A 14634-nucleotide genomic window follows, 5' to 3' on the forward strand; every position below is an offset into this window, starting at 1 on the left:
CACAGATGGAGTTGGTTTTTTGATAAAACGAGTCCTGGAACAGGGATTCAAATCCCTCAATAAATAGTCCTTGTGTAAAAACACAGTCCAAAATAACCAGGAGAGCCAGTTCGCTTGTTCCCAAAAGCTGCCCTACTATTGTTAAGCGTATTAAGAGGATTAGAATCAGGATGTGCTGAACACATGTGAAACACCTGTGATAAATGCTCCGAAAATAACTCAGCAGTACAGAGCCCTTACTGGGTCACAAATTACTTGATTAAAGCTGGAAAAACCAAGGTTGTTTTTGTTTTTCTTTATCAAAGCCGTGATCATTTTTTTCTTACAGCAAATAATGCTTTAATGTTGAGTTTTAATGGGATTCTTATCATTCAGATGCAGAATATAACATTTTAGTGATTGTCCTGTTTTTTTTTTCTAACATTGTTATTCCGCTGTTACATTTGAAAAGCTTGATGAATGGATTAAATGAAAGAAAATGTAAAGTATTTCACAGAAACAAAGAAAGCCCATTTTCAAGAGGATTCTTTGATTTCAGGAAAAGTTGCCCTTCCTTATTATAAGAAGACAGCTTTTGATTGATCTGTAAAGTTTCTTCAGGTTGAGAGACTGACAGATTTGTCTCAGTGAGGGAATTCAAACTTGGCTCTGAAATGGGCCAGCAAAACTACTATACTTATTTTGGAAAGAGTCAGAGATAATGAGGGAGATTACAAACAAGGACGCGTAGTTATGGTGAGTGGCTTTCCTTTTCCCAAAAAGCTCATTTCCTGGAAGATAATTAATAATTAAGAGAAATTTGGACTTGGTGCACAAAAATAAGTCTTTCAGCATTATAATGAAAGATCACAAATTGAATGTCTTTAGAGGAATAGTTTAGAAACGTGAATAACTAACTAGCAAAACTTCTAATCTACTAGTGAGATTCCCAGCAAGCTCTACACAGCTTTACCTCTTAACTAGGGACAGGGTTTCGTTCTGTGAGCTTGCACGTCTGAGGGTGATAAATGTACCGCTTGTGATGTCTGCCCGTACAGCAGAGGCATGTGGAAATCAGCCTGAGCGCTACCCAGACAGGCAGTGTTCAAAACCTGGGTTTTAACAATTCTACCTCAGCCTACAAAACCCAAACTCCCCGTGGCTATTTTTTCAACTGAAAAATCCATCCAGAATATCCTGCAGCCGCAGCGTGAGCCCGGCAGCCGTGGAAGGAAATGGGGAAGGTTGTTACTTCCACCAGCTCCTTCCTTCGCAGAGTGCTTTTTCTCAGTAAACACTAATAATCTCCTGGCAGCACATGTAGACTTTTGGACAATAAGAGTGTACTGCGGGGAATCTGCACTTTGATATTTCCCCTGAACTCTAAGAGAAGTCTCCCTGCACACTGGTTTAACTACAGGATTGTATTTTCAGCATCTGTGCAGCTAGACTCCAGTGAAATACTGTGTTCGAGAGACCCACTAATTTATTTCAGCTCTTGCCAACTGACTTACCCTGCATATTAATATTAACAATCATGTTTGTACAAATGGGTCCATTAATTCAAATTTCATTTCCTTTTCAATTGGTAATATATGTAAAGAACAATAACCAATGCAGCATAATTTTACCCATGACTATTATAAGTTGGTACACAATATCATATTTATTTCCTTCTAAAAGCATTGCTTTTAAATGAGCAAAGGATATTACAAGAGTGTTAGCTTTTTCCCTTTCCTCAATACATTGCAAAGATGTGGGAAGGCTGGGGGAAGGAGAAGCCATTTAAACTCAAACTGGAGTTTGTGTTATTTGGGGGCTTGATCCAAAGTCAGGGGAACATTTTCTTTTACTTTGCTAGGGCTTGGCATGGGCCCATAATGAGCATTAACAAGGATGCCCCAGCAGACACAGAAATAGAAAATGTTCTAGAAACTGCACTTTCACTTTGTCACAATAAACTGAGTTTGTATTTAACTGAGTGATTATGGGAAAGGGAAGAAACATATTACAAAACATGACTGAAAAAATACTGGGAATTCCAACACCAGAAAAACCTTAATTCTCAATCCAAATATTCCGTGACAAGAAAAAATAGCAAACATTCTTTTATAAATTAAATTAGGATTATTTTTCAGATTAGGAGCACAGAAGTGGGTCAACTGATAGTTGCAATCATACTTGAGTGTTAGATTGTACAGCAGGGAAGGCAATCAAGAAGGTTAAAACTACCTTTGGGAAGCTGAAGCCGTAACACTTAAGGAAACAGAATGGAGTTGTACTAGCTCTTGAGTTTTTAATAGGCAAGACCTTGAATAATGAGGAAAAAGACAATTAGATCCTTCATTACAGGCAAAATACTAAGAGGATCAGATGATCTTGTTTCTACAAGAATAAAGAGAGGTTGCTGAGGAGTTCCTGGAGGTATGATTAGATTTTTAAAGCTAGGGTCATATAGATGCCCACATATAAAATCCCAAGAAAAAGCACTTTGGTCCAACATCAATACTGTCATCTTGCACGGTCAATACCTGGAAGCCAAATTCAGCACTCACATCCCATTGCAGCTGCTCCAACAAGTCTGAACTATAAATTGCTTTTTTTCAATTGGATTTGCTAACTACTGTCTGTATTTTAAAAACTTTCCCAAGATGGGCAAAAAGCATGGGCTTCTAAAAAGAAGTTTCTCTGGGAAGGATTTTTATTATCTCCTATAAAGTCTATCCTAAGATCTTCTTACCAGAATGGGAAAAAGCATCACAGAGTGTACATCAAAAGAAATTTCCCAGTGGAGTAAGCATCTCCAAACAACTGAGCTGGCCTCAGTGAGTGGAAATATCCAGTGTCACAGAGATGCCTCCAGCACCTACTCCAGAAAGAAGCATTGCAAAGGTAACAGAAATGAGCTGACTGATTACTTTCCAGATCAATCTCCATATCTTACTTTTCCATATTGTTTAGTAGTGGTTTATTAGGTAATTTTTGAGGAACAGCTATCATATAACTCATGGCCCAACAGAGAATTTGGTAGTCAGTATCAAAATGTGATCATCTTTCAAGTTATCCTGGGTTTCTTTCCCTTCGAACTAGACCACTCTGAGAAACGATGGTCAAACATTAACTTTTAAGGAAACAAATGCACTGCCTGGGAGCTGGTCAAGCCTACTTACTTTCATCTAGAGCTTAAAAAATGGAGATAAATGTTTGCCATGGTTGTATGGTACAAAGCCCCGGGGGTAGGAGTCCTGCCCAAGAGCACGTCCAGTGCTCCACAGGGAGGAGGCTACAAGCTGGCATGCCATTCCATGGCAAAGTTTTCTATGTGTGATGGCATTAGGTGCCATTAAGTGGTTCTTTCCTCCAACAGGTTTGTTTATCTCCCTCACCAACTTAGGCTAGCAAAATAAAAATATATTTCAGAAAGGTCTATGGGACTTTACTCCATAAACTTCTATACCAAATACCCCCGCGTACCCTCAGTGTACCACTGATGCTTAAAGGCTTACTGTTAAACAGTAAAAGCACATTATTGCAACGTGACATGAAAACAGAGCAGAAGAGATCAAGGGTGTCTGCAATAGGAAGAAATTTATGAAGTCAAATTCGTGGACCATCTGTGGTAATGCCCCATGCAATAGGGCAAGAAAAATAGAAATAAAACAGATCTCAAATATCTGCCCTGTGGAGATATTCTTTGCTTCCCACAAATGAGTCAGTCTCTTTAAATCTGTGCAAGCTACACTAATCAAGCCCCTGAGAAATTTTAGAAGCAGTAGGAGTACTCCTGTACCACTCCCCACAACCTGTCTCCAGTCTCCAGTGCTTCAAAAGGAAAGACAACTTCTCCTCTTCTCTGTTCCCCCTCCTCTATTTCTTTCCAACCAAATTATGCATCCAGGGAAAAATTTCCCATGCAGCTTTTGCTTTCTCATTCTCCCTGCTTCACCTCCCTTTTCAGTAACCCTTCATAATAATTCTTTTTGGAAATACCCTCTGCATTTTGATTTAACTTCCAGAATCAAAACCCCCACTCTGAGTAAAAACTCTCTTTAGCATAAAGTTGGCAGACTTTCTCCCTTGCTGATAACAGGCATTTGGGTATGTTGCCAGCAGTTACTTTGATAATAGCCACACTATCTTACTGACAATTAATGTAGGCTTCCCTGTTAGACTAGTAATTAGGCCTTCAAAATGTCAGAATCTGGTCCAGGTTGAATATTCTGGATAGTAATTGTGAATAAATAAATAAAAAATTAAAGTTAATGGGAACTGACAATATCTGGCTGAAATGCAATCTGGATCCAAGTGCAATCCTGTTCCCTGGCAGGGATCACGGGGGACCAGGCTGGTTCGTCCTTGGGAGTGCTGAGGCATGTTCCCCTCCAGCTCACCCGGCAAAATCAGCGCAATTGCTCACTGGCTGAATCAGATCTTTTTCACATGGGTAAAGAAAACAAAATCTGTCACTGTGCAAGACACAGAGACATCTTTCTGAAACACAAAGTGCCACTGTGGTGGTTCATGTTTGTTAGTAGTCTTGATGAACACTGCAATTAAAATGGCTGGAAGAAACCTTACCCTCCATCTGCACAGCAGTAGACAGCAGAAAGAGAAAACCGGGAGCGAGAGGGCTCCCACTTATGCCCAGCTATGGAACCTGCAACAAATTCCCACTTACTCAAACCAAGAAAATCAGGTAAGTGGCACCGGCTATTGCCCTTTGTCCTAAAGCATGCGTATTTGCAATACATGCCACTGAATCAGAATGTGTGTTCCTTGTAGGTCTACCTTCCTTGGGAGGACTTGGAAATAAAGTGGCTGCCAGTTGTTGAGGTGCACAGCCTTCCTGCCTCACGTGTCTCTGAGTCACCTCTGTTTTCAAAAATACTGATTTGTCAGGAGACAGGCATTTAACCAAGTTCTGCCGGCTAAGCTGTAAAACACCGCTGCCCTTTTTGACCCAAGCAGTTAGACAGAGGATTTTGGTTCAAAGGGAAATCCAAGATTAGACAGACGTCTCTCCTATGCAACCTGTGTAGTTCTGACTAAGGTTCCCAAGCCAAAACAAGAATAAAACTTGGGCATGAGGAAGTTCACAGGCCCTTTTTATTTAGTCCTTGCTCCTAAAACCCTTAATCTTTCGTTTTCTTCTAACTACTTCTTTTTCCTAGACTCTGTAATGTAACCCCTGCCTTTTTTTCACAAATAAGCAGAGAATGCATGTATTTCCTCACAAAAGGAGGAGAAATCCTTAACCATGTGTTAATTACCCACATATTCCCTGCAAGTATCCCAGGGACAGCTGTATCCCAGAAAGTATTGCACCACCTCGGTCTTGAGTAGAAGATACCAAAGGTTATTTTTTTTTTTTTTTACATTGTCTATTAATAGTGAAGGATGTGTAATATTGATGTCAGGGTGATTTAATCCAGCCATAGCAACAAGTTTTGCTACTGTCTTCCAATTTAATACATTGGAAATAAGAGGGAGAGTCTATTTCCAAGCTGTGTCAAACATAATTTTTCAGTACACATATAAAGGAAATCATAAAAAGCAGTTACAAACTTTCTCTTCTATTTAGAGGGAAAAAGGCTGTTCTGGGTTTTTTAATTTCAGATAAAATATCTCTGTTTTCAGTAAACTTTACATATTTCACTCTTAAATGAAAAATATGTTCTAGCCATGGAAAAATCATCGCTTTGGCAGCAAACTCATTCTAAAAGATGGAAGAATCTTTATTCTGAAGCAGCAGAAATATTGTTTTTATTTTGTGTTGCTTTTCTTTTGAACTGAGCAATCTGGTTATTTAAAAAATAAACCAAGATTGTATTTCAGCCTGCCATATTCTGCAGGCAAAAAATATCAGAATTGCAAAGTGCTGTAATCACTGGAAATGGGAAACTGGAGTTGATAAGCCTGGTTTCCCATATAATCATTTCAGGTGAGCTGGTGACAGCTGAAATCAAATTTTGGGGATGAGCAGCTGTGTCTTTAAATGGCTGAGATGGCGGAGTTCCTCCTCCCTCTTCCCTGTGTATGCAGATTTAAGGAAAAAGAAGAGATATTTTAGGGATTTGATAATGCAGCTTTTAAACCAAACTGTTGTTTTCACCTTTGCTAATGTGTGTCAGAAGGAGAGGGGCTTTGATTGAGAAAATAGTGTAAAATCCAGACACCATTTTGAAGGGCAGATTCTTCCCCTCTGTTTCAAATACCATCTCTATTGCTTTTTATTTACAAATATGTTTATTTGTTGGACTGTGTGTGTGCTGGAGTGATAAGAAGGTCCCGGACTTGTCAGTAGGCTAGAGGGCTGAGTGCTCCCACCAGTAAAAAAAAAAAAAATAAAAAGAAAAAGGAATTCTTGCTTATGGGTTTGATTATAAGTTTTTTTAGTTTTTTCAGATTTTCCCCCAAGGTCCTCTACAGCTAGCAGAGAAGAGATGAGAAATTCCAGCTGTGGCAGAGCTGAGAAGGCACAATTTGTGTTTGATAACTCTTCATTCTAGGTAGGGTGGGTTAGTAATTTCTGAGGTCAGCAGAAGAGGTGGCCGTGAAGGCGAGGGGTTGGAAATCATTACTCTGGACATAAAAGGAATTTGGGGTGAGGAAGCAGGGAGTTAGAGACACCTGAAAAGGGAGAATAAATATTTCCCTCCTGAAAAAGGGATTTTATTTTTCTTTTCAGGCAGAAAAGGAAAGGGAATAAGAGAGGATAAAAGAGGGCTTGGGGATGGAAGCTGTGACCCACGCACCACTAGCGACACAGTAGCTGCCCTGGAACTAAATCTGCATTTCCCTTATCCTATTAACTGGGAAGGCCAGGTTATATTTACCGCTTGCTCCAATTAAAGAGCAGCACAGAGCGGCACCACCTCCAGAAGAGACTGGGGGTGAAGCCTTTGTCGCAGACTTGCCGTGCGGTTACTGCACGGGCATCCCCCTTGTCAGCCTCTGCCATGGGCCCCCCCATACCCTGGGCTTGGCAGGGGAAGGGCAACGCACATCTCCGATCTGCTTGCCCCACTGGCTCTGTGGCCATGCGGACAGGAAAGGTGGAAAAAAGCCTCTCCTCACTGCGATGTAAACCACAGAACGGGTGGCCGGGGGAGAGGGTCAGAGGATTATCTTTAAGAGTATTCTTTTGCCACCTGGGATTTAGGATCTTCAAGAAGTAGCAGAAATTTCTAGAAAGGGCTCAGCACACACAAATATCTCCAGTGAAGGAAAGGAACAAGATCCCTTGATCCTTTTGCCACAAAGTCCCTTTTCTTCTTCTTGCCTGTCAGCCATAAAAAAAAAAAGCTGTAATGAGAGTGAAGATCCTTGAAAAAGATCATACCCTCCCAACCTGGAAGGACCTTTCTCATCATTTCCAAAATACAAGGGAACATGCTAAACCCTTCGGCTGGATTTTCAATTGCTGAAAAGCTTCACTTCCCATGAGAACTGGGCTGACTTTCCCAGGCCCTCTCCATGTTCGCTCCTCAGTGTGCTGCTGGACCTGGCAGCATCCTCACGCACCAGGTTTCTTTTATTGTGTTGCTCCCTTTACTTTATGTCCTGGATTAACCAATTAACACTAAAGATTGCCCACTAAAAGTGCATTATATCAGCCTCAGTGGGGGCAGCCCAGGGTGGGACAACTGCGACTGTTTCTTACTCAGGCATCTGAAGGGACCATGCAAAGGTGCAGAGTAAGGCACAGGGGGATAAACGAGCATCCTGCCCTGCAAGCCACTGCGAGATTTAACAGCCTAGTGAAGTATCTACAACGCTGCTCAGCGCCTACCCTGCTGAGGACCGCAAGGGCTGTGCTGGTAAGGTAAACGGAAGCAGGATTAGGCCTGATGCCAAAGCCTTGTGGACCAAGATTAGCACACACGTGGTCTGGTCTCCTTTAGCAGCTCCTTTAGGAGCCAAATTGTCTGTGTCACTTATTTCTTCTCTCGTCCACCTAGAAGATATTAGAAATTGCATGTTTAAAATAAAGTTCAGCAGAAATTCCAACTCGCATTCCCAGACGACACTTCTTATGAACGGGCTGTGATCTGGTGGGCGCCTCTCACAGAAGATGGCTGCTGTGTCAGACTTGGATGAGCAAGCCCGTCCTGATTACCCCAGTCTTGTTACGTGAGAATTTGTAGCATATTTCCCCTGAAACAAAGAAACATGGCACGGAAGCCAGCCAGAGACCGGCACACATTTCTCTCCCAGAGCTACTGAGTGTTATTATCTTGGAAGGCAGCACTGCCATCTGGGGATGGAAAAACAATATTTCAGTCACAGTTCAGCTACCGTGTTGGGAGGGGTGCTGCAGACGTGGAAAAATAAATAGAAGCCCGCAGTAGCTCACGATGATTTTCTTACAGTATACATGAATCAACAATCCCCTCTTGGATTATTGCTCTCAAATTGGGTAACATTATTTTTCACTTTAATACAAAGGTTCTACCCTTCCAGAAGCATAAGTGGGGTCTTGCCTTCTTAATGTTTATATCATTTAACAACTGGCTACATGGTGCAAACACTCTGTAATGAATTCCTTGTAATTCCTTGAATTACAGCATTATTCCCTTTTTGCTCACTTATACCAGTAAACAAGGGCAGAGGTGATTTGCTAAGCCCAGCTAATAAACTGTTTCAACGGCCAGTCCGCCGTCTTTGAAATTCGTAACAAATAATAAGGCAGACATTACCATACCCGTATCTTTTGACATCCTACTGAGCCTACTGTCATATTCTTTACACACAGCATTTATTCTGAAACATGTCCTCTTCCTGGGAAAACTGCTGTCCTTTCTTCCCTCTCATCTACGTCTGTCAGGATTCCCTTCTGTTTCACTAATAGAGAAATTGCTGCGCGTACTTACATAGCTAATTATTTCTCTGATTTAGCCTAAAGTCCTTGTAGAATATAGAGCTAACAGTCCTAAAAAAAAAACCAAAAAAACAAACAAAAAAACCCCAAACCCTCAAAAACGCACAAAAAAACCCGAAAGCCAGCAACGTGATTTATCAACAATTACGATATGTTGGCACGCAGCCAGTCGCTTCTGTCCTGAGTTGCCTGTGTGCTTCCTGCATAGGCGTGTTCACACCGAGTGGGATGACAGAAGGAGCATAAACCGACCTGAGACCACACGGAGGCCAGAGGGGTGATTCCCGCTCCCACCCTGCCCTTCGCCCTGGGCTTCCATCCTTCCGGTGTGTTGGCTCAGCCAAGCACATTGACCTTGCTGAAAACTTTGTGGGTTTTTTGTTTGGTTGTTGGGGTTTTTTTTTAATTTTCCCAAACGAAGATTAGCCTTCAGCCAGATCCTGCTCCCTGCTAACACTGGCACAAAGGAAAGCTGAGTTAAAGCAGTTAAAATTGCTATTTTGAGGTGGTACAAGATATGTATCTGCTTATGCTGAGCATGAAACCACATCCTCCCATATTCAGTTTACAAATCTAATAACTGAGTCATATTGGAGGTAGCATATTTAAATCCAGAAGATTACTGCATGAAAATCCTGATAGTCAGTGAGTTTTCTAAAAGAATAAACCCATTTTTTTGTCTGTAAGGCATACAGAAGGAACCTTTGTTATAAGTCCCAAACAACATAAAACCGAACAAGACTCTTAAGACTGAGTGCAGAGAATTTTTATGTAGATTCTTATATAAATAGATTATATAAGCACACCCAAATGGATTGCCCCAAACAATATTATTTGAACTGACTCACTACTTATTTTTTATTTGCCATTTAACTGCAAATGACTGTCCTCTGTGTGAAGCCACTTTCTTTTTATATCATTTACTATTTTAGTGAGCCCATCTATCCTACCTCTGCTGAAAGGATTCTCCTGCAGTAGATAGAGAACATTTTTAATTCTGTCTTACAAACCTCCATTTTTACACAATTTTCATGGAGCAATGCTTCATAATAAGTGCCAAAGACCCTCTTATGCAGGTGTCCATGAAATACATCTGCCATCAGACAGGTGTTACTTACCCACAGGATAGAAGTGCTTTGGTGCCGCATTTCTGGTCTCGAGCTATTTGGCAGTTTGCTAAAGAACAAAGTGACCAGAGGGTGGCTCTTGAGCCATGTGCAATTCAAGTGTGACTCCCCAGCGCAGCTGGGTCCAGCTGTTCCAGCTGCAGGAGCCTCCAAGCCTTCAGCTGCCAGGAGAAGTGACGCAGGAGGGACAGCTAAGGTCTGCCCTTGCAGATGAAATCCAGTCTGCAAGATGACTAGGAGCAACTGCCTGCCCTCTTTTCTTATCTCTTCTGTAAATACGGAAGGGGTTTTGTTGATTGTGATCCCGTGAAGATTTTGGAACCTGACATTAAGGCTGGCCACCCCTGCTCCAGAGGATCATGAAGCAAATTATTGCATATTTGTCATACCACAGATAACTGCCGCTACTAACGGCTGCCAGAATTTGATGTACTTTTATGAGTACCAAATTTTGCTCTAATGTAAGACGTTAAAAATGTTGCGTTTATACTGAACAACAAAAAATACCATTCTGGCCTTCCAGTCAAACGTTTTAGGAATAAAAATTAAATGCACTCAATAAGGTCCTCAAGAGGTTTGTTCATTCTTAACCAGGCCAACAACATTCCCTTTCAGGTACAATAAAGCAAGCTTTGGCCACATTACATAGAAACTAGTGCGTCAAGCATTAAGGGCTGCATAGCATCCTCTCTGTCATCTCAGGTCAGCTAAATGGCTTTTTCTTCTGAAAGTCTCAAAGCACTTATGAACCCAAGAAGATGCAGGTGATGTATTCAAAGCTGCCCAGGGGTTTTGGACGCCCAAATCTCATTAATTATAATGGAAAAACGGGCTTTCAACCCCCAGAGGCAAGTCTGAAAACCTCAGCCAGATGGTATTGTTATTAAAGCACAGAATTGGGAGTTAAGAGCTGCTGTGAGTAGCTTCACAAAGAAAACAGTGCTGTGCACAAGAACAATTAGCATTACTGGATTTACAAAAAAACAATACAGGTTCATGGCTACATAATTCATTATCAACTGTTCTACATTTAGCAAACACCTAAGAGCATGGGCATACAAATCCTTATCATCTTTAGTTTTCTTGTGTCTTGCTACATCCCTCTAAGCCAATTCCTCCCTGTCTGCTGCAGTTATTTTGCTAGTGCAGTAGCACATATGGAAGTGGCTGATGTATGTCTGGGTTTTATATTCGTACTTTAAAACAAGTCTAACCATCATTATCTGCTGAGGCAAATCCAAACAGAAATAGATTATATATTTTTTTCCCCAGTGGTACTTTTAAGTTATGTTTCAACCCAGTGAGTGCAACTTATTATGAAAACTCCATGCTGGCATCACTACAAGCCAATGTGTATGTATGGGCTACATGGACTACAAGGACTACAAGCCAATCTGTATGAAGGCTTTTACCAGCTGAGGAGAAGAAATAAAAAGAACCAAAAAACCCCAAAACCCCAAACCTCCCCAAACCCTTAGATAATTTTAAAGTGGATGCATCAACTGCCTGTTCTCTGCTTTGTGGGAATCAGGGAATCAAAAGAAATAGAAATACTGTGTATAGACAAAGAAAAAGTGTGAAGAAATTGTTGTTGGCTTTCAAATCTAGGTTTTCCTTTAAATTACACAGGCCTTCCACAAAATATGGTGGAGCGACCAGCCAGAGACAGATGGAGCCATGTCCTAATCAGCACTGGAAGAACTGCTTGCTGTAAACACAGACATTAAATTTGCTTGTGACACCATTAATTTTCATTTGACAACATTCTGGCCCTTTAACCAGAATAAAAGCTTGCAGACAGTCAGTGACAGAAGAGCTCTTAAGCTGCTGCAGTTTTGCAGAGTGGAAGGGGCAAAGACCCTGGAGACCAAGAGCAAACTCTAGGAGCATCAGGTGTTGTGTTATTCATAGTCCATACAACTGTTGCTCCCCTATAACCACTATAAAATATTAACTCAAGTTATATCTCAAGGATTGTAACTCAAGGATTTGTTGGATGTCTACTTCCTTATGGTTTTATAGCAGAGAACCTGGTCTGTTTTCTCCTTTGCTCCATATTACAGGATATTGCTGGACCCTCAAAAATGACAGCCAGAGGAAGAAATTTAGGCATTACATTTCAGAAAACTTCTGTTTTGGCTTGAGGTCAAAGCAGACATAATCTACTAGTTCTGATCATCCTCCACACACTCTGGTCCTTTGCCTTTGCATCTGAGTCCCAGCCTTGGCAGACAGCATCTTGTAGGACACAGTGGCTTCCAGGGTCTTTGAAGCGACATCTCCTTGCTGGCAGTTGCATTTGCTCTGCAAATGAGGGACCGGCAAAGGTGTGAATTCACAGGTGAGGTGCAGTGTTTCACCTGCGTTACATGCAACGTTGAACCCCTTATTGGGAAAACATAAAAGGGGTATGTGCAGGGTGATCCTGCGGAGTCAAACGGAGTGGCCAGCTCATGGTGTACCCTTCCTGAGGAAGCTGAATGGTTGCGGAATAGGCTCAAAACTCTCAGTGGAAGTAGTGAAACCAAGTCACAGCTATGAACAGCCGCACACCTATAAAAAACTCTCACAGGAGCCAGGTTTGAAGCACTGTCAAATTTACACAACTGCAGTAAAGGAGCTGTTAAAGGACTTCAGGAAGCAGAAAGTATCATGGAGCAGCAGAAGAGCCTCCGGAGAGGCAGCCACCTGATGGAGAAGTCAAAGAGGAAGGAAGAGGGAATTTTGGCTCTGTCCCAAGAGTGGTGAGGAAATGGATGGAGAGTGGAGAGCAGCAGAGACTATAGAGAAAGTAGAAGACAGTAGACAACAGCTGTCAGTGTCAGAACATGGGGTTTGACAGGCCTTTGGCCTGACCCTTTACAGCTGCTTTTTTGTGATTTACTGTTGTGCCAAGATCTGCATACTTGTACTAGTTAGTGAGAGCAAAGAGGATGAACCTATGCATCTCTTTACTTCCACCTTGGCAGGTCTTTAAAGAATTCAGAGAGGTCAGTGCTCTGAGTAATATGGGACTTAATTAAAATATGAAATGCAGGGGCATTTCCCGAGAAACAAGGAAGCTCAAGTGCAAGGGTTTTCTTAGAAAAGCTTATTGAGGGTTACCCTCAGGTCTGACCCAGGAAGCATGACAGTGGGGCCATGAAAGGAGCCAGCCCTGCAGACCGTTCAGACCAAGCAAGACACAAGGGCGGATGAGGCCAGAACAGTGGTGACCCAGTAATCTGGTCAGTAGGGGACATCAACTGATATCAGTGGGACACCACGTGGAAGGAAATGTTACGGCTTCTCTCTGCTTGGTTTTTTTGTGTGTTTTGTTTTGGTTTTTTTTTTCCCAAACTGGAAGTTTTCCCATCCCCACATTTATAAATTACATGTTATTTTCTGTTAAGACACCGTATAAAATAGATGGGATGTTTCACACAAACAGGTTTATAATGGACACACTAATGTTGCCTGAACTGTAACAGGGGATAGCAATATAGAGGAAAAAACCCAACTCACAAAGGACAAAAAAGTCCTCCACCTTTGCCTCATCTTGAAAGGCAGGAAGAGAAACTTTTTTGCCCCTTGTCGTAAGCAGCCTCGCCTGAGGCCATTCTTCTAGTCAGGCTGCAGGGGAAGAGCCTGGAGGGGCCATCACGTGTCCCAGCCTGCCCTTTCTAATATGTATCCTTTTTTGTTAAGAAGGCAGCTTTAATTGAAAATATGTCTGCTTGAGAAAGAACAAGGGTCATGAACTTGCTCCACAGTGGGAGCCTGCAGGAAAGAACTGGCCAAGCTTTGTTAAAATGCCTTTCTTTGTGAGCCGGATGCCACCTCTGCAGAGCTCAGTCCTGCTCATACGCACATCACCCCTCCACCTCCTGCTCCCAGAGGCTCAATTGTTTTGCAGCTGGTCCAGCAGAAATAACTCCAAACAAGGTACTTCCTAAAGACAGCTTTCCGATGAAGGTGAGACAAGGCATGGGGCAGGGCACAGACCCTGCCCGCAGGGTTGCCCGCCATCCTTGGAGCACACCACAACGGGTCGGTTCATCCCAGGCGCTGAATAGCGAGGCATCTTGCAGATGCCCGTGCTACAATTACTATTTGTAAACCTGTCCTAGCTTATGCTGCCCTAGTAATTTTCAGTTGCATCATGGCATTTTGCCCAAACAACAACAAAACCAAATAATCCAACACACAAGGCTGCATAAGGCATCATAAGCTAAGGATTAAAGCTTCCTTAGACACTAAGTTGATGAAAGCAGCGGAAGAAAAGAGGAATAAAATTCATGGTGCCATTATCAATCCTAGTGCTAATTGTACTGGCTACAGCAAAGCTGAAACTTGAAGCAAATGTAGTCTTAGAAAAAGCATTCAGTCTTCCACTGGATTGGCCTCCTCTACTTTGTTGATCAAGTAAACTGACCTGTCCCATTTGAAATAATTTAAGCCCTAACCCAACTAAACATGGCATTTAGAGACTTTTGGGAAGTGTCCCTGCCCATGGCAGGGGGGGTGGAACTAGGTGATCTTTAAGGTCCCTTCCAACCCGAACCATTCTATGATTCTATGATTTTATCCTGAAACTGAAAACATGCTTTCTTTCCAAAACCTAACCCCTGTTCTAGACCCTGCCGTGGATGACTCCTTCTTGTTGTG

At 42.0% G+C, this 14634-nt stretch overlaps 1 long non-coding RNA gene across 1 annotated transcript in view; it reads right to left on the reverse strand.

The window, feature by feature from the left end:
- LOC128904089 (uncharacterized) overlaps positions 1-10087 on the reverse strand; it is a 36210-nt gene extending 26123 nt beyond the window's left edge. The window contains exon 1 of the long non-coding RNA XR_008464402.1: positions 9979-10087. This is a non-coding gene — a long non-coding RNA (uncharacterized LOC128904089). The remainder of the gene's footprint in view (positions 1-9978) is intronic.
- Between the last annotated feature and the right edge of the window lie 4547 nt (positions 10088-14634).

The sequence above is a fragment of the Rissa tridactyla genome, chromosome 1 (assembly GCF_028500815.1).
Source record: "Rissa tridactyla isolate bRisTri1 chromosome 1, bRisTri1.patW.cur.20221130, whole genome shotgun sequence".
Classification (NCBI taxonomy): Eukaryota; Metazoa; Chordata; class Aves; order Charadriiformes; family Laridae; genus Rissa; species Rissa tridactyla.